This window comes from Trichechus manatus, unplaced genomic scaffold (genome assembly GCF_000243295.1).
Source record: "Trichechus manatus latirostris isolate Lorelei unplaced genomic scaffold, TriManLat1.0 scaffold00082, whole genome shotgun sequence".
NCBI lineage: Eukaryota > Metazoa > Chordata > Mammalia > Sirenia > Trichechidae > Trichechus > Trichechus manatus.
Genome location: NW_004444018.1, coordinates 9,340,950 through 9,361,204, shown reverse-complemented (window position 1 = coordinate 9,361,204; position 20,255 = coordinate 9,340,950). Strand labels below are relative to the sequence as shown.

Genomic DNA, 20,255 nt, shown 5'->3' with positions numbered 1-20,255 from the left:
GGTTCATTTTTGTTTTTTGTTTTTAAATTGTGCTTTAGATTAGGGTTTGCAGAGCAAATCAGTTTCTTAGTAAACAATACACATATTGTTTTGTGACACTGGTTGCCAACCCCATGACATGTCAACACTCTACCCTTCTCAACTTTGGGTTCCCCATTACCAGCTTTCCTGTCCTCTCCTGCCTTCTCATCCTTGCCCCTGGGCTGATGTGCCCCTTTAGTCTTGTTTTGTTTTACGGGCCTGTCTAATCTTTGGCTGAAGGGTGAACATCAGGAGTGACTCTGGGGGCCATACTCTCAGGGTTTCTCCAGTCTGTCAGTCCAGTAAGTCTGGTCTTTTTTTGTGAGTTAGAATTTTGTTGTACATTTTTCTCCAGCTCTGTCCAGGACCCTCTATTGTGATCCCTGTCAGAGCAATCAGTGGTGGTAGCCGGGCACCATCTAGTTGTACTGGACTCAGTTTGGTGGAGGCTGTGGCAGTTGTGGTCCATTAGTCCTTTGGACTAATCTTTCCCTTGTGTCTTTGGTTTTCTTCATTCTCTATTGCTCCAGATGGGGTGGGACCAGTGGAGTATCTTAGATGGCCCCTCATAAGCTTTTAAGACCCCAGACGCTACTCACCAAAGTAGGATGTAGAACATTTTATTTATATTTATGCCAATTGAGCTACATGTCCCCTGAGGCCATGGTCCCCAGCCCTCAGCCCAGTAATCTCGTTCCTCAGGGAGTTTGGAAGAACAGGTCCATTTTGATGGAGAACTAGAGGTAAGGAGGAGAGGTGAGAGAGTGGGGAGCTCTGTTAGGAGAAGAAAATAGTCCATGGGGGGAAGAAAAACAAAACCGCCGCAGTGATACTTCTGATTCAAAGTCCTGCTCAGAATCGGCTCACAGCAGTCTGGCAGCTGGCGTTAAGAGGCTGGAGACGGGCTGGGCTGCAGAGATGAGTTAACACTGAAACTGGGAAGGTGCGGGACCGGTTGTGGAATCCCTGGACATTCCATCCAGAAAGGATCTTAGTGGCTGGAACAAACCCGTCCTGCCCCATCCTACCACTGAGAAAACGAACACCAGAGAGCCAGCGTCCTTTGAACCGCAGGATGGGAGCACCTACGCGCGCAGCTGACACACGTCAGACCGAAGTCCCCAAGACATTTTATTCAGATCTATTTTACAAAATCCCAGTCACAGCCGAGCCCGGAGGCCTCTTGCTTGAAATCGGCGACTCACTCAAAGCTAGAAGCTTGTGGCGACCGGTGCAGAAATCCGTGTGTGCCACCCTCTTTAGTCACAGGCACAAAATGCTCCTGAGACAGGCGTGACACTGTGTGAGAACAGCCGATAACTAAGACATTCACTTTGGTAAGACGGGCCTTTTCTTCTGCAGACAAAGGGCTACCCTTGAGGAAAGTCTCAACCACAGTCGCTTTCTCTGTCCACCGGTTTCACATAGGAGGAAAATAACAAACAAGAAGCCATTTCATACAAATCTCTAAGCATAGAAGGTGTCATATTTTTCAGTTATATAACTATAGTGATTTACCTAATAGTTTTCAAGTTTTCTCTCTTGTTCTTTTTTTTTTTTTAAGGCTCAAACTTTGGGTTGAACACATCTGTGGAAAGAAAGCTTGACATGAAGGAAAACTGGAGCTTTAATGTACGTAACCTTAACTACAGTGTGTTTGCTTTTGCAAACACTATAATGTATGAAATAAAATATTAATAGCCATTACCTCAGTTCTCCTGAGAACAGGCCTGAGTCACCGTTTTTGTGGGGCATGATTTCCACAGGAGTCTCACTGCGAATGCTGCTCACGTTACCAGGCAATGGAAGCCCCAAAGCGGGGGAGACCAAACTAAGTATGTTTTTATTCCATAATGTCATGAGGAAGTTTGCTTATATTGGCGACCAAGTTCAGTTTGTCTGAATTTACCACCTATTACACATTTGAAGACTAATCACCTAAAAATGTACTAGGACAGAGGGCAAATTTATTTTTAACTTAGAAAGGAAAATATTGGAATAAGATTAACATCTCTGTTATTTAATAGCGTCTAGATTTGCAATCACTCAGCTGAAAGCTCTGCCATTTAAAAGCACCAAAAGGGCAAAATATGTGTCTTAACGAATATATTTTCAATGCCTCATATTTCTGCATTGTAAATGAACATAATCAAATTTTAAAACTTTGCGTGAATGCCAAAAACATTTAGCTCCACTGGGGCTTATGGTAGGTCAGTTTCTCCTTCTCTCCTGCTGCTCGTTCACTGTCGTCTTTGATAAACTTTAGGTTCTTAGTGGCTTAAAAACCAACTATTTGACCGTTTTGTGTATGACGGTTATACGGCCGAGTTAAATGAGAGAAGAGTCAAGTGCCCACCCCAGTATCTTGCACAGTAAGCACACCCCAGTGTTAGCTCCCTTCTCCCTTTGCTCAACCCCACACATGCTCTTAGATTGATAAGTGCTTTCAAGTCAGTGTTTGGAATTGATTCTTCAAATGCCCATGAGATAGTTAAAGTGAACATTCCGCTTTTATAGGCAGGGGTGTCGGGAAGGGGAGGATGGCTAATTCTCTCAGTAAGACGGGATCCTGGCACGGTTAGCCGCTGGACCAGTACTCTCTCCGCCACAGCTAAGCGTAGGGGCTCCTGATCTAAATTGCTTCTTTAGGTGGCCTGCCACGCAGAGGTGTGTTTTTTAGATCTGTGCAATAAAATTTAGTGTGGTTGGAGAGGCGGCAGCAGATGGGAACCCACCCACAGGCAAATGACGTCAAAAAATGAGAGGGAAACATTGGGCTTCTCTGTTCTCGAGAAGCTTCTGCTATGTTAAGCAACCTGAGAAGGAAGCTGACTTTCCACTAGAAAACAGCCACTTTGGCAGTTGCCAGAGACAGCCTGGTGTCTTATACTTCCCCTCTCAGGAAAATGGGGAAAATGATTTCCATAAATTGGAAAGAAGGAAAACTGGAGTTCAAAGGATCTTAGAACTGCAAAGGAACTTGAAGGCCGTTTAGTATAACCTCTACTTCCCAACAGCAAACAAGGAAACTGAGGCTCAGAGCTAGCTGGTGACTAGTCCTCGTTTTCAGGGCAGCCCACTCTCTATCCACAATGCCTTCAAAAAGTAACTCCCTACACCTATGTCAGCTACTCAGAGGAGAAAGGACCTCGAATTCTAGTTTGCAATGAAGGTTTGAGGGTGGCCAACAAGGCTGCAACCCAGAGCTCTTGGGAAGAAGTGTCTGGGGAGGCTGGTTTGTGTGTGTGAGGTGTGAGTGCATGTGTGCACAGGGGCATCTGTGTAAGGGCACAAAGCCAGGTATCTTATCCCATAGAAAACAACCTGAGGTGTCGTGTTGGGTACACTTTATAGTGTACTCTGTACCCTGGATGAGCTTCTCCGTTCTGGCCTCTGGGATCCAATGAGAATCTGGAGAGGAGCTACAGGCCCAGCAAACACTGTCTACAGAAAGGGCCCACCTCGAAAGCACAGCAACCTTGCCTGTACTGGGACCTGAGTTAACCACTCCATCTCTCAGTTCATCGGTTTTATTCTCTGCAGACAAGGACCCTGTGGCAATAGCTAAGGAAACAACTGAGGAACAGTGAGAAGAAATCACAAGGCAGATTTGTCCACAAGGGTCCACACATGGTTGGTGCTTTGCTTCTTCCCTATGTCTTTGAGAAACCAGTTAAGCTTGATTTTAAAAAAACAACAAAAACAAAACTTGTCACTCACAAAACTGTATTTTTCTCTAGCAAATTAACTCTCCTATCTGTGACCCCCACCCAGAAGGGGAATCTTTCAATGAAGAAAGTGAATAGTAATGCTCCTATAATGTTTAAAGGCCCTTACATCCATCTTTTCTCTCTCTTTTTAATTGAACCCCCACAGTTATGTGAGGGTTGTGCAGTTTTCTCCCTTCAGATGAGAAAACGGAGGCTCAGAAAGAGGAGACCACGGATCTGGGACAGCAAAATAGTAAGTGGCAGAGTGGGAACTCAAGCCCAGTTCTTCTTTCTAGTGCCACTCCACTCTGAGCATGCACATAGTAGGACAAGCTTTGGTTCCACGGTCACCTGTGATGTCATTCCGGGCACAGAAATTCAATGCAGAAGGCAGATATTGATGTTGAACCATTCATTCATTCAGCACATATTTACTATGTGCTAGGCACTGTGCTAGATGCTTGGGTGAGCATTAATGAGCAAAAGGATCCTCATGGATAGGAGGACATCTAGCAGGGGAGCCATTCAATGAAAAAAAAAAAATACTTCTTTATTCTTTATTGAGTAAAATCACTTCTTTCTCTCTTGGTTCCAGCTTTTCGTAGTAGAAATGTAGGGTCATGACTGTATCAGCACCCCAATGCACTCTGTGCTACTCCCTCTCATCCTCTGCACCCCCACGTCTCTGGCGTCCTGCTCCCCAGCCATGGCTGAAATGACAGGGATGATAGATGGTTCCTCATAGTGTCTGACTGCTTTAGTCTGAGCGAGCGTTGGCAGTTGTTAGTGATGGGTGCTATTATCTGATTGTTGATAGATTTCATTCGTTGTAGCTTTCCACTGCAGCTTTTACTGGAAGTCGTGTGTGTGCGTGTGTGTGTGTGCGTGTGCGTGTGTGTGTGTGTGTGTCCCAGATTATCTTTTATGATGAGTTTTAACAGGGTTGGGGCAAAGGTGTAAGGTGAGCAGCTTTCCAACAACGACTCAATTGTCTCATATGAATGAGAAGGCTGTCCTCTAAGTATAACTACAGAAAAGAAATGACAGATGAACATGGATTTTTATTGTTTTGATTAAGCTAAAATTTTTAATCAAATTTTTACCTTTTTTCTCTTTTCTATATTTGAGTCTTAGTTTCTTGATCCAAAGGATACTCCATTTCATCTCTTCATTATCTGGGGGACTTGGGACAGCTATTTAATGCAATCCCCACACAATAACTGCTTCTATAAAGTTTTAAAATCACCTTTCATAAACAGTGTATAAGTGGTGTGTAAAGAAAGCAATATTTTAAATTTACTAAAAGATTATTGGTTGCTCTTGAGCTTGTTACTGGAGACAAATGAAACACATTCTTTGATCGGGAAAAAGAGGATGAGGGGAAGAAAATCATATAAAAGCATAGGCAGCAACTCAAAAATTATTTTCTTCATTTATTTTATGTGGCAGCTACATAAGCCATCCCTTTCTGTGTGCCCATCAATAAGATATCTGTTGTGCTTTTGTACAAAGAACAAAGATGCTTTTATCAACTCTCAAAAGTCTGTAGGACAAACCATTCATGCTGTCAAACCCCCTAAAACCCTTTCAGCAAATAATGAAATCCGTCAGTGACAAATGTCAACATACTAATTTGTTAAACACAAAACAAAAGCAACATTCAGACAAGGTGCTTCACTTCATGTTATATCAGCACTCCAATCTGTACCAAGTTCATGGCAACCCACGGATCATGCAATATTAAACAGGACTGTACCATAATGACTAAAACTGCAACAATAAACTCCCCTGAGCTAGAATGCTAATAGTGCAGCTGAAATATGTGCTATGATGCTAGTACATTCAATGCCTTCCAAACTACTAGAAATTCTATAAAGACCTAATAAAGAGGGGGTGCTATAACTCAAATGTATGGATTTGAGACGGATGAGAAAAGAATCTTGAAAAATAAAATTGAAGTCCTAGAAGAAACTTTAGAACTTACTCAGTCCTACAAGACTAATTAGAGCAAATTGAAATTTTTTTAAGGTATGAATTATATAATGACAGAATCTTCTTTGTGACTGTGATAAAAAGGTTATTTTAACCAAGACCATCATGTTCCACAATCATGGCAGACTTCTTTTTTAAAAAAGCCTGAAGAGAACAAAAGGGTAGGCAATGCTGATGTTCAGGGTTCTACCTACCGTTTGAGAAGGAGAGCCCTTACAATGCTTCCCTGTGATTTTTTGAAAGCAGCTCCAAATGATACCTAGTCCCCTTGAGAACTCACAGCTTACTGGTCAGGCTAGACATACTTGAGTTCAAATCCTGGCTCAAGTGGATGGTAGCTGTGTGACATCAAGGCAAGTTCTTTACTTCTCTGGGCCTGAGGTTTCTATCTCTAGATAGAAGAGTAAGGTGAGCAGCTTTCCAATAAGGACTCAATTGTCTCATTTGAATGACAAGGCTGTCCTCTAAGTATAACTACAGAAAAGAAATGACAGATGAACATGGATTTTTATTGTTTTGATTAAGCTAAAATTTTTAATCAAATTTTTACCTTTTTTCTCTTTTCTATATTTGAGTCTTAGTTTCTTGATCCAAAGGATACTCCATTTCATCTCTTCATTATCTGGGGGACTTGGGACAGCTATTTAATGCAATCCCCACACAATAACTGCTAATGAACATCACAGCCACTTTGCAAAGAAACTGTTAGAATTTCCGGTCCCATGAACATAGCTGGTATTCCACACATTTTTCATACATGAATGCCTTGGTTAGACTTCCCGGCCCCAGGTCATTTGATTTCTCCTCCTTTAGTTTCGGAGAGGTTAATTTAGTTGGACTCGGGGCAGCTCAACCGAAGATGCAGCCAAAAGCATCCTTTCAGATGCAAGGAGGCTAAATTGAGTAGTTATAGTGTGCAGCCATCAAATGGCAATCACAAGCATTTTAGTGATATTTTAAAAAGTGTATCTAGTTTGGATTTCCATGTATCTTCAACCAATTCAATTATTGTGAAGAGACGCTGAGGCGGCCGCCTGCTGTGTTTGACCACAGATCGATTTGCTACCATTTCCCTGTAACCGTGGCTTGCTGCCTTGTCACAGGCTTTAAAACATAAGCAAACAAACAGAGCTACTTCAAGGAACTGAAATGAAAAGCTATCAAGGAGAGATTAAAAAAAAAAAAAGGGCTTTGAGTTTTCTTCTTCCAAATGACTAAAAAGAAAAATGTATTTCTGTCTAAGAAATACTAGGAAGCTGAGGAGCAAAAAATGTACCTCAACTGTGGCAAAAGAGGTAGATAAACACATCTTTGTAGAAGATAAGTCACACAAATCACTACTGCTGATGTCTTGGGTAAATTCCCAAGTGGGCAATTGCCACCTGCCTGTCTAAAATACCACCTCTTGCAGTTTCTTTCAGATACAATACATTTCTATGCTTCCAGTCCTAAATGGGATTGTGATATTACGCGAGACATTAAACAGCTGCGATGTTTCACCCCCACAGTAACCAGTGTTTTAACAGCTGACCCCGCTCACACAACCTCCACTAAGGATCTGTTTGCTGAGCTGAGGCACAGCATATAAAGCAAAATCCAGCCAGCTTTATTATTTTCTTTCTCACCTTCTGAACATCATTCACACTGAACCCTATTAAATCTTCCTCACCCCTTTCTGTGTAGATGTCAAGGAAATATTAAATGACATATTCACTGGGAAACGAAAGTGTGTCTTCTCTGCTTAAACAGTCAGTGAACAGAATAACAAATCAGCTCTCAGGACACACGAGTCAGCTCTAAGTTCTTGGTACTCTAAGTATGGTCTGGGACAAGGGTCATCGGCATTCCCTGGGAGCTTATCAGAAATGAGGAATCTTGGGCCCCCCTCCCCAACTACTGAATCAAAAACTGCATTTCTGCAAGATCCCCCAGTAGATTTATATGCACATTAAAGTTTTAGAAGCACTTTTCTAAGTAACAAGGAAATGCATTTTAGGTGAAAGTAGTTGGCAAACCTAGGTTTTTTTTACTTGTGGACAGCAAAATGTGTGTGAGACACTGAGAAGCAGGTGGAAATCCAAAGGACCTAAGGGTTAATCCCACATTTGGAGTGACCTTTTCATTTAACAAGTATCAAATGAACACTGACCATAGATGGGACACTGGCCAGGTGGAGGGGATTCAAGGATGAATAAGAACAGTGCCTCTCTTCCCGTTTAAAAACATTTGCCATGTTATGCTATGCTATGGAGCCCTGGTGGCACAGTGGTTAAGAGCTCAGGCTGCTAACCAAAAGGTCGGCAGTTTGAATTCACCAGCCACTCCTTGGAAATCCTACGGGGCAGTTCTACTCTGTCCTGTGGGGTCGCTGTGGATATGCTGTGTTAGGTTATTAAAATTCCTACAATGAAAGAATGTATTGAGGGTTATGGGGACATAGAAGGGAAAGTAATCAATTCTTTTTTAATTTGAGCAAGTTTGAATACTCTTTTTGTCATCCCCCATTAAAAAGTGGAAAATGCCATAAATATAAGCCAACTACACATGACTCAGAGAAGATTATGAAATTTTGATTCCCTGTTTATTGACAGTGGGTACCACATTCTGCTTAATTATTTGTTTTGATAATGTCTCACACCTAACCACTTTACACAAGTGATATTTCACACTATTTACTCAACTTTGCATGAATTAGAAATAGAAGGCCAAATGGTAACCACCTCCTGACACAAGGGAATGCTGGACTGGTCAGTTTTACCAAGATCTGAGAGAAAGTGGACTAATCCAAGCATGGAACTATTACAGTAAAGAGTTGGGCAAGGTCTGAAAAACGGGGAACCTGGAAAGCTTCCTATTTACTTGTGAGTCAGATGTATCTTCACTGTGAGGCTTCATGATTTTGTTTAAAGTCAATTCCCAGAATCTCAGCTATATCCAGAACTCAGAGTCAAGTAGAAAACACAGTTTAAAGCCAAATATAGATGACAGCAGGATTATCTACACTTCCCACTCTCCTCACTTAGGTGGAAAATTGAAAGTTGACTAAGATATAGACACGCAGAGAAAAATGTTTCAAAGAATTATTAGTATTGAATACTATTCCAAAGATAATAGTTTGTTTTCCATTATATCTTCTAACCAAGTACCATAAAACACCTTCTTGATGTGATATGGGGGCAGAAAAGAGAAAAAACAAAATACAAAAACCAAAAAAAACCCAAACTCGTTGCTGTCAAGTCGATTTCAACTCATAGCGGCCCTATATGACAGAGTAGAACTGCCCCATAGGGTTTCCAAAGAGCGGCTGGTGGATTCGAACAGCTGACTTTTTGGTTAGCAGCCGAGCTCTTAACCACTAGGCTACCAGGGCTCCAATGAGGGCAGAAGCAGTGCTAAACAAGGAAGATGATGATGATGATGATGATGATCATGAAAGAGAAGCAGAGGAAATACCTGAAAGGCTCAGAAATGGTGAGAAAAAGCAGCTCCAAGATCACCTCCATGAGCGATGAAGAACAACCAGTCCTTAATAAAGTGTCATCAGAACATGGGAATGACATTGTTTTCATCCTTGAAAGTGCAATTTGAGAAATAATTTTTACATAAGCAGGCTACCGTGGTCATCACCATTGCTTTGGTGCCGCTGAAAGTTTACAGATTGGAGTATTAATAAATCAAACAATTTGATAGCCAGAAGGATCTTTTGCCATCATCTTTTCTCCAATAGTTTCATTTTACAGAGGAGAAAAGTCAGGCTCAGAAAGGGTCAGGGTCTTTGCTAAAGTCACACAGCTAGCTAGCTGGTGGCAGGGAGTAGTTAGTGGTGGCTTTCATTCCCTAACCCCTAGCCCAGTGCTCTTCGTATTGTAAGAGTGGTTCCCAAGCTGGGTTCCTCTAATCCTTTCAAGTTCCTCCAAGTCCTTGGGAATACATGAACTATGTTTAGTATCTTGAAAAGCCCAACTGAATCTACATATTTTTTAGGGAGGAAAAAGGCTATACAGATTAACTAATGCACCAAGTCTCTGCTTTTGGCTAAATTTATTTTAACTTGCTGAGTTAATACTAGTTACAGAGACAGTAATTTGGGACTAAAGCAATGTAAGTTTTAAAACTCTGTAATGTTTATTGAAAAAGGTTGGCCATACTTTGTTCCTATTTTTTTGTTTTTAAATTTTAATAATTAACACAGCAGGTGCATACTGTAAAATAGCAATTAAAGAGGAAATCTCTTTCTAGCAGTTCTTCGCTTCCAGTCTTTCTTCCTCAAGGTAGCTATTGTTAAAAGCTTATTATGAATCTTTCCAGAGAATGTTTTCACATAAATAAGGACAAACATATGCTGACATTGCACCTTATTTCTAAGTATCTCGGAACTTCTCCCATATGCAGACCTACCTCATTCTTTTTAAAGGCTGCTTAGAATTCCACTGAATGGTGCCACAGAATCCATTTATCCTGGCCCCTACTGATGGACACTTTAAGTGGTTTCTAGAGTTTTGTTTTTACCAACTATGCTGAAGGGACCATTTTTGTCCATTTACTCACCTACACTTTTCTACAATTTCTGGCAGTTGAAGTGCTGAGTCAAAGAAAATATGTTTTTGAAACATTGGTAAATATAACCAAATTGCCTGCAAAGAAGTTACTCCAATTTCTGTTGTCATTGTTGGGTGCCATCGAGTTGACTGTGACTCACAGTGACCCCATTTGATAGAGAAGAACTGCCCAATAGGGTTTTCTTGGCTGTAATCTTTACGGAAGCACATTGCCAGATCTTTCTCCTGTGGAGCTGCTGAGTGGGTTTGAACTGCCAACCTTTCAGTAAGCAGCTGAGTGCTTAACCATTTGCACCACCAGGGCTCCTAACTCCAATTTCTACTCCCACAAAAAAATAAAGGAGAATGCCAGTTTCATTTGCCCACTTTTCTATTGGGTTATATTACATTTTTTATTTGGGGGAGAATTCTTTAACAATTCAGTTGTTAGAAACTTTATAAAATAAGGAATTTAGCCCTTTGTCATGTTTTGCAAATATTTCCTCCCATTTGTTTTTAATTCTTTTGGCCTTGTTTATGGCATTTCTTTTAATAATGAAGTTTAAAATTTTTACATAAACATGTTTATCACTATCTTCCTTTATAGCTTCTGGATTTTATTGTCTGACTGTAAAAAGTTTTCCCAACTCCAAGAGTATAAATAAATTTACCATGTTTGCTTACTATTGTGGTTTGATTTTCTTTTTCTTTTCATATTTAATATTTGATCTGTCTGGAATTAATTTTGGTGAAAGAAATATGGTATGCAGACAAATTTCTAAATTGCTAACCAGTTGTCTCAATAACATTTACTGACGGATCCATCTTCTCTTCACTGATTCAAAATGCCACTTTTACCATGCATAAAATTCTAAATGTCTTTGGATCTATTTCAGAATTCTATTCTGTTACATTTCAAATGCTGAGCTCTCCAGTAACAAACTGTTCTGATTAATGTAGCATTGTAACATGTTTTAATGTTGGATAGAGCTCAAACTCTCTCATCGCTCTTCAAAATTTTTTTTTTCCCATTCTCACATATTTATTTTTTAGATGACATGTAGTATCTTTTTTTACTTTTCTAAAAGATTATATTTATACAGGCATAATATGGGAAATTTATTGAGGACAACCTACATACCTCATTATAGTTTACATTTCATTTTTGATACTTTTTTATTTAAATAAACTTTTTAGTTTAGAATAGTTTTAGATTTACAGAAAAATTGTGACGGTAGTACAGAAGAGTTCCCATATACCCCACACCCAGTTTCCTCTATTGTTAACATCTTAAATTAGTATGCTACATTTGTCACAACTAAAGAAACAATATATTAATACATTATTATTAAAGTCCACTACCCTGGTGGCATAGTGGTTAAGAGCTACGGCTGCTAACCAAAAGATAGGCAGTTAGAATCCACAAGGGGCTCCTTGGAAACACTATGGGGCAGTTCTACTCTGTCCTATAGGGTCACTATGAGTTGGAATTGACTTGACGGCAATGGGTTTTTTGATTATTCGTATTTACGCACCAACCACTCATGTCAAAGATGAAGAAATTGAAGATTATTACCAACTTCTGCAATCTGAAATTAATCAAATATGCAATCAAGATGCACTGATAATTACTGGTGATTGGAATGCAAAAGTTGGAAACAAAGAAGAAGCATCCGTAGCTGGAAACTATAGCATTGGTGATAGAAATGATGCTGGAGATTGCATGATAGAATTTTGCAAGACCAACAACTTATTCATTGCAAAATACCTTTTCAACATCATAAATGGTGACTGTACACATGGACCTCACTGGATAGAATACACAGGAATCAAAGCCATTATATCTGTGGAAAGAGATGATGCAGAAGCTCAGTATTATTAGTCAGAACAAGGTCAAGAGCCGACTGCGGAACAGATCATTAACTGCTCATATGCAAGTTCAAGTTAAAGCGGAAGAAAATGAAATTAAGAACAGGAGAGCCACAGTACAACCTTGAGTAAATCCCACCTGAATTTAGAAACCATTTTAAGAATAGATTTGAAATATTGAACACTAATGACCGAAGACCAGATGAGTTGTGGAATAACATCAAGGACATTATACATGAAGAAAGCAAAAGGTAATTGAAAAGATAGGAAAGAAATAAAAAATCAAAATGGATGCTGGAAGAGACTCTGAAGCTTGCTCTTAAACTTCCAGTAGCTAAAGCAAAAGGAAGAAATGATGAAGTAAAAGAGCTGAACAGAAGATTTCAAAGGGCATCTCGAGAAGACAAAGTAAAGTATTAAAATGAAATGTGCAAAGACCTGGAGTTAGAAAACCAAAAGGGAAGAACACACTCGGCATTTCTAAAACTGAAAGAACTGAAGAAAAAATGCAAGCCTCAAGTTGCAATATTGAAGGATTCTATGGGCAAAATACTAAATGATGCAGGAAGTATCAAAAGAAGATGTACCAAAAAGAATTGGTCAACATTCAACTATCTCAGGAGGTAGCATATGACCAAGAACCCATGGTATTGAAGGAAGAAGTCCAAGTGTTGCACTGAAGACGCTGGCGAAAAACAAGGCTCCAGGTATTGATGGAATACCAGTTGACATGTTTCAATAAATGGATGCAATGCTGGAGGTGCTCACTTGTCTATGTCAAGAAATTTGGAAGACTGCTACCTGGCCAACCAACAAGAAGAGATCCATATTGTGCCCCTTCCAAAGAAAGGTGATCCAACAGAATGTGGAAATTATTGAACAATACCATTAATATCACATGCAAGTAAAATTTTGCTGAAGATAATTCCAAAAGCAGTTGCAGCAGTACACTGACAGGGAACTGCCAGAAATTCAAGCCAGATTCAGGAGAGGATGTGGAACACGGGATATCATTGCTTATGTCAGATGGGTCTTGGCTGAAAGCAGAGAATACCAAAAAGACGTTTACCTGTGTTTTACTGAGTATGCAAAAGCATTTGACTGTGTGGATCATAACAGATTAAGGATAACATTGCAAAGAATGAGAATTCCGGAACATTTAATTGTGCTCATGAGGAATCTGTACAGAGACCAAGGGGCAGTAGTTCGAACAGAACAAGGGGATACTGCATGGTTTAAAATCAGGAAAGGTGTGCATCAGGGTTGTATCCTTTCACCATACTTATTCAACCTGTGTGCTGAGCAAATAATCTGAGAAGCCGGACTATGTGAAGAAGAATGGGGCATCAGGATTGGAGGAAGACTCATTCACAACCTGCCATATGCAGATGACACAACCTTGCTTGCTGAAAGTGAAGAGGACTTGAAACACTTACTGGTGAAGATCAGACTACAGCCTTCAGTATGGATTATACCTCAACATAAAGAAAACAAACTCCTCACAACTGGACCAATAAGCAACATCATGATAAAGAGAGAAAAGATTGAAGTTGTCAAGGATTTCATCTTCCTTGCATCCACAATCAATGCCCGTGGAAACAGCAGTCAATAAATCAAACAACCTATTGCATTGGCAAAATTTGCTGCAAAAAACCTCTTTACAGTGTTAAAAAGCAAATATGCCACTTTGAGGACTAAGGTGTACCTGACCCAAGCTAAGGTATTTTCAATCACCTTATAGCCATGTGAAAGCTGGACAATGAATAAGGAAAACCGAAGAACTGATGCCTTTGAATTGTGGTGTTGGAGAAGAATATGGAATATACCAGAAGAATGAACAAATCTGTCTTGGAAGAAATACAGCCAGAATGTTCCTTGGAAGTAAGGATGGCGAGACTTTGTCTCACATAGTTTCGACATGTTATCAGGAGGGACCAGTCCCTGGAGAAGGACATCATGCTTGGTAAAGTAGAGGCTCAGCAAAAAAGAGGAAGACTGTCAACGAGATGGACTGTCATAGTGGTTGCAACAATGAGTTCAAACATAGCAATGATTGTGAGAATGGTGCAGGACTGGGCAGTGTTTCGTTTTGTTGTACATACGTCGCTGTAAGTTAGAACCAACTCAATGGCACCTAATAGAAACAACAACACTAAAGTTCACACTTCATTCAGATTTCCCTGGTTTTTACTTAATGTCCCTGATTCTGTTTCAGGATCCCATCCAGGATACTACATTACATTAATTGCCATGTTTCCTTAGGCTCCTCTTGGCTGCGACGATTTCTCAGACTTCCCTTGTACACCTACTTCTCACTTATCAGCTGTCTCATTGTCTGACATTTCACATTTAGGACAATAGTGAAAAATCTACTATCCAACTATTTTGCACATTAACAATGTACATCTGGCAGTAACAAATGCCTAGGTGCGAGGTCAGACTAATGCTGGCTGTGATGGTTAAATCTCATCATATCAAGGTACATGCTATCAACATAACTTCTTACTGATGATGTTAACCTTGATCACTTGACTGAGGTAGTGTTTCTCAGGTTTCTCCACTGTAAAGTTATTCACCCCCACCCCCACCCCCCCACACTGTTCCCTTTGGAAGTAAGTTGCTATGCACAGCCCACACTTAAGGAGTGGAATATTAAGTTCCACCTCTTTAAGGAGGGAGTATCTACAGAAATTATTTGGAATTCTGCACAGATATTTGTTTATTCTCCTCCATTTATTTATATTGGAAAGAATTCATGGATATTTATTTTTTACTCTGGTTTATAATCCAATACTATGTTGTTTGTTGTTCAAATTGTTTCAGCTTTGACCATTGGGGGCTCTTTCAGTTGACTCGTGTCCCTTTTGCCATACCCGTATCACTTTGCCTATTTTGTGTTTTTTTTTGAGCACTTACTTTTTGGTACTACAAGATGATGCAGCCTCATCTAGCAAATTTTTGCCCCAGTGACAGAATCGGCCATTTCTCCAAGGAGTTCTGGTTCCTTTTATTGGAAAATGGTATTAGAAACCAAGATCTGAGCACTGGGTATACTCGTTGCTACTGGGGTGTAATTGCTTCTAGACCCTCTCAGCTGACAGAACAAGGAAATATATATGTGTATACTAACCTATGTATATACACATATCTATAATTATTTCTATATGTATCCATCTGTATCTATATAATTTAGTATCATTTTAAAGTCCTCATCCCCCCCCACCAACTCAATTCATATCCTACTGATATTTTAATTGGTATCACACTGAATTTACAGATTAGTTGGGTTGTTTCTTGTTTGAGTTTTAGAAGAGCTTTCTGTAAGTAATAATTGGCAATATTTTTATAACATAAGTCTATTATTTTGCCTTCTTTTATGATCCTTAAGAAAATTTAGAACTTTTCTTCCTATATTTCCTACACATTTCTCGTTAAGTTTATTCCAAAAAAATTTTTATGTTTCCTGTGCTTTTCTAAATAGGCTCTCTTTTTCCACTACAACTTTTTATTGTTGGTAAAACAGAAAACTAATGACTTTTAAAGAAATCTATTTTGTAATCTCTCATCTTGTTGAACTCTCCTAGTTTGTATTTTATGTTCAGTTGATTGTCTTGGATTTTCTATATTTCCTCTGCAAATAATGACAATTTTGCTTCCTCCTTTCAATAATTATATCTCATTTCTTTTTCTTCTCTATTTGTATTGTCTAGAATAGAGACTGGCAATTTTTCTTTTTTTTCTGTAAAGGGCCAAGTAGTAAATATTTTATATCTTGTGGGCCATATAGGCTCTATCACAACTACCCAATTCTGCAGCTGAAGGATGAAAGTAGCCATAGACAATATGTAAATGTACGGGTATGGCTATGTTCCAATAGCTTTATTCACAAAAATAGGCAGTTGGCCCATGGGCTATAGTTTACTGATCTGGGTCTAGAATTTCCAGATAATGTTACCTAATGAAGTGATGGTGGGTATCTAGTTTTGTTTTTTTAATTTTTTTGTGACTTAGGTGAAAGTTTACAGAGTTTATTAGTTGCTCATTCAACAGTTTGTACATAAAGTGTTCCGTGACATTGGTTGCATTCTCCTCAATGTGTCAGCACTCTCCCCATTTCCCTGTTTCCTTTCATCCAGATTTTCTACCCCCTCCTGCCTTCTTATCTTTGCTTTCAGGCAAATGTTGTCTGTTCTAACCAACATGTTTCTCCTGGTGTTAACTGTTTATTTTATGGCTTGTCTATTATTTGGCTGAAAGGTGGTCTCCAGGAATGGCTTTGTTTCCAGGTCAGAATAGGGTATCTTAGGGCCACAGTCTTGGGGTTCCTCCAGTCTCTGCCAGACCAGTAAGTCTGGACTTTTTTGTGAATTTGATTTTTTGTTCTACATTTTTCTTCCACTCTGTCTGGGACCCTCTGTTGTGATCCCAGTCAGAGCAGTTGGTTTTGTTTCAGTCTTGATAGAATGTTCTTGTGTTTCACCATTAAGCATAATGCCGGCTTTTTATTACGCGCGCACACAGACACAGACACACACACGCACACACACACACACAGACACACACACACACACACACACACACACACACACACACACAGAGTTTACATAATGTTAAAGAAATATTCAGCTTGCCCTATTTTCTTAGAAATATTGTTGAATTGTTAACTGCTTTTTTGGCAACTACTGAGCTTTGACCTATAAATATAGTAAATTATGTTGATAAATTTCTTAAAATGGAACCATCCTAACACTTTTGGGATACAATCCTCTAGGTTTTGGTTTATCATTCTTTTTATGTGTTACTATGTGACTGAATTATTTTTGTTAATAGTCTATGATTTTTACATTGATATTCACAAATAAGAGCAGCTTGTAGTGTTATTGTTGCTCTAACTTGTCAGGTTATGGTGTCAGTATTTTGCTTGCTTCATAAATATAATTTAAAAGACTTCTTTTCTATGGTAATATTTTTATGACTAAGATTTATCTGTATTGAAATGTTGAGCCAATTCACCTATGAAACCACCTAGGTCTGCTGTTTTTCTAAGGAAAAACTTTATTTCTCTCATGGGTTTTGTCTATTTAGGTTGTCTAGTAATAATTCTTCTAATGTCAATTTGGTGATTCATCTGTTCCTAGAAAATTATCTATTTCATCCATATTGTTAAAATTATTTGCTGAAAATTTCACAAAATACTATTTATGATTCTTTTAATTTCCTCTGTATCTGTTGTTGTTTGCCATTTTTCACTTCTAATTTTCTGTATTAGTGTGTTCTTCCCTTTCCCCTTTTAATTAAGCTAGCCAATGTTATCTCAGTTTTATTGGTTTTGGCAAAAAATCAACTTTTGGATGCATTTATCAATTCTGGTTTGCTCTTCTATGCTTTCTAATTAATTAATGTCTGCTTTGATCTTTCTTTTCTTCTTGTCCTTTAGGTCAGTTTTGTTGTTGTTTTCTAACCTCTTGAGAAGTGATGTCGGGCTATGAATTTTTCATAAAGAACAATTTTAGATTGAGATATATGGTGCTTTCATTGATGTTATTTTCTAGATATTCTGCAGTTTGGGTTTAATTTCTTCTTTGAACCAAAAGTTAAGAGAGATGAATATTTTTTTGGGGGGGATATTCTTTTATTATTTCATAGTTTTATTATTTTATTGCATTGTGGTCAGAGAGAGTCTTATTTTTACTTTTGAGGAACTGATAGACATATTTTGTAAGTCCTCAGACATGACTGATTTCTATAAATGTTCCACAAAATGTCAGTATGTTTCAAGGCAGAGAATTATATATTTTACATTTTTCTTCCGAAGAACAATGTAAAGTTGTTTCTGCATTATTAGTTCCTTGCAGGAGATCTGTCTTATTTACATTTGTATCTCTGATACCTGGCACTTTGCCTGGTACACAGTCATTGCTCAGTAAGTGGCTATTAAATGAATGAATGAATGAATGAATGAATGCTGCCTGTTTGTTGGATGTTAACTGGCTCTGGACAGTCTCTCCCCACACCAGCACAAGACTGATGGACCACTAAGCCATTGATTTCATAGGGATCCATGGTGAAATGAGTCAATAAAAAAAGTTAAAACAGGATTTGATATGCAGGCTATTAAAAACCTGGTTTATACATGTCTTTCTTTCAGTTCTACTCTGTCCTATAGGGTCACTATGAGTCGGAATCGACTTGACGGCATGGGTTTGGTTTTTTTTGTGTGTCTGTGTGTGTGTGTGCTTTAGGTGAAAGTTTACAGCTCAAGTTAATTTTTCATACAAAAAATGTATACATATATTGTTACGTGACACTAGTTGCAATCCCTTTCCACACTCTCCCTTTCCATCCCAGGTTTTCCAGGTCCATCCAACCAGCTCCTGTCCCTTCCTGCCTTCTCATCCTGCCTCTGGAGAGGAGCCGCCCATTTAGTGTCGTGTAACTGCTTGAACTAAGAAGCACACTTTTCACGAGTATTATTTTATGTTTTATAGTCCAGTCTAATCTTTGTCTGAAGAGTGGGCTTTGGGAATGTTTTCAGTTCTGGGTTAACAGAGCATCTGGGGGCCATGGCTTTGGGGGTTCCTCCAGTCTCAGTCAGACCATTAAGTCTGTTCTTTTTATGCCACACTTTTCTCCTGCTCCATCAGGGACTCTCTGTTGTGTTCTCTGTCAGGGCAGTCACTGGTGGTAGCCGGGTACCATCTAGTTCTTCTGGTCTCAGACTGCTGGAGTCTTTGGTTTATAGGGCCCTTTTGTCTCTTGGGCCAATATTTTCCTTGTGTCTTTGGCGTTCTTCATTCTTCTTTGCTCCAAGTGGGTTGGGACCAATTGATGCATCTTAGATGGCCACTTGCAGGACCCCAAATGCCACACACCAATGTGGGATGCAGAACATTTTTTTAATAAATGTTGTTATGTCAATTGACCTAGATGTCCCCTGAAACCATGGTCCCGTTTCTCAAATATCTCCCTGTCTCCTCATTTTATAACTTATCCATGAAATCAGGCCACCTGAATTTACAGACTCTCCTTTCTCTATTCTTATAGGCCTTATTGACTATACTCACTTTGGCATGTAATTTAAAGGGCCTTATGCTGTTATCCAGCTGTTTCATGTGTCTGTCATCTTCCTGGTAAAACTATAAACTCCTTAAGAATCCGGCATTCCTTTTCTAGCCTGCAATGCACCTAGTAAATATTCAATAAATGCCTGCTGTATCAATAAGAGAAAAGTTAAAAGAAAATAATGCCTCAGAGCTTGGTTGCCATTTTAGCCCTACCACTTCATGGTCGTGTGACCTTAGCTATAGCATTTAACATCTCCCAGGCCTTAATTTTCTATGATATTTACACTCTTTCAAACTCAAGAAATGCAATAGGTTACCAGACTGAGTGCAGCACAACTAGATGGTGGCCGGCTACCACCACCGACTGCTCTGACAGGGATCACAATAGAGGGTCCTAGACAGAGTAGGAGAAAAATGTAGAACAAAATTATAACTCACAAAAAAAGATCAGACTTCTGACAGAGACTAGAGAAACCTCGAGAGTATGGCCCCGGGACACCCTTTTGACTCAGTACTGAAGTCACCTCTGACATTCACCCTTCAGCCAAAGATTAGACAGGCTCATAAAACAAAACGAGACTAAATGGGCATGTCAACCCAGGGTCAAGGATGACAAGGCAGGAGGGGACAGGAAAGCTGGTAATAGAGAACCCAAGGTTGAGAAGGGGAGAGTGTTGACACATTGTGGCGTTAGCAACCAATGTCACAAAACAATATGTGTATTAATCTGTTTACTGAGAAACTAATTTGCTCTGTAAACCTTTGCCTAAAGCATGATTTAAAAAAAAAAAAGAAATGCAATAGTTTTTGTCACACATCTGATTCTACAAAGGGGAGAGAGGCAACCACATTAAGAAAACAGCACAAAACTATGTCCAGTTGGTCAAGAGACAAGAGCACCACTGTTCTGCTCCATGGATTCTTTCTCCTCCACCCTCCAAATGTGGCCACCCCCTAGATGTTGTCCTCACCTCTCACCCCTCTTCATGTTCTATTCCCTCAGAGGATGCCAGCTGTCACCAACATGTCTTTCTCTCTAATCAGCCCCCTTGGGGCCCACC

At 39.4% G+C, this 20,255-nt stretch overlaps 1 protein-coding gene and 1 pseudogene across 3 annotated transcripts in view; one reads left to right on the top strand and one right to left on the bottom strand.

The window, feature by feature from the left end:
* Positions 1–20,255, bottom strand: part of AOPEP (aminopeptidase O (putative)) — a 473,908-nt gene that overhangs the window by 220,833 nt on the left and 232,820 nt on the right. The window lies entirely within an intron of this gene.
* LOC105756538 (heterogeneous nuclear ribonucleoprotein A3 pseudogene) overlaps positions 9,129–20,255 on the top strand; it is a 114,638-nt pseudogene continuing 103,511 nt past the window's right edge.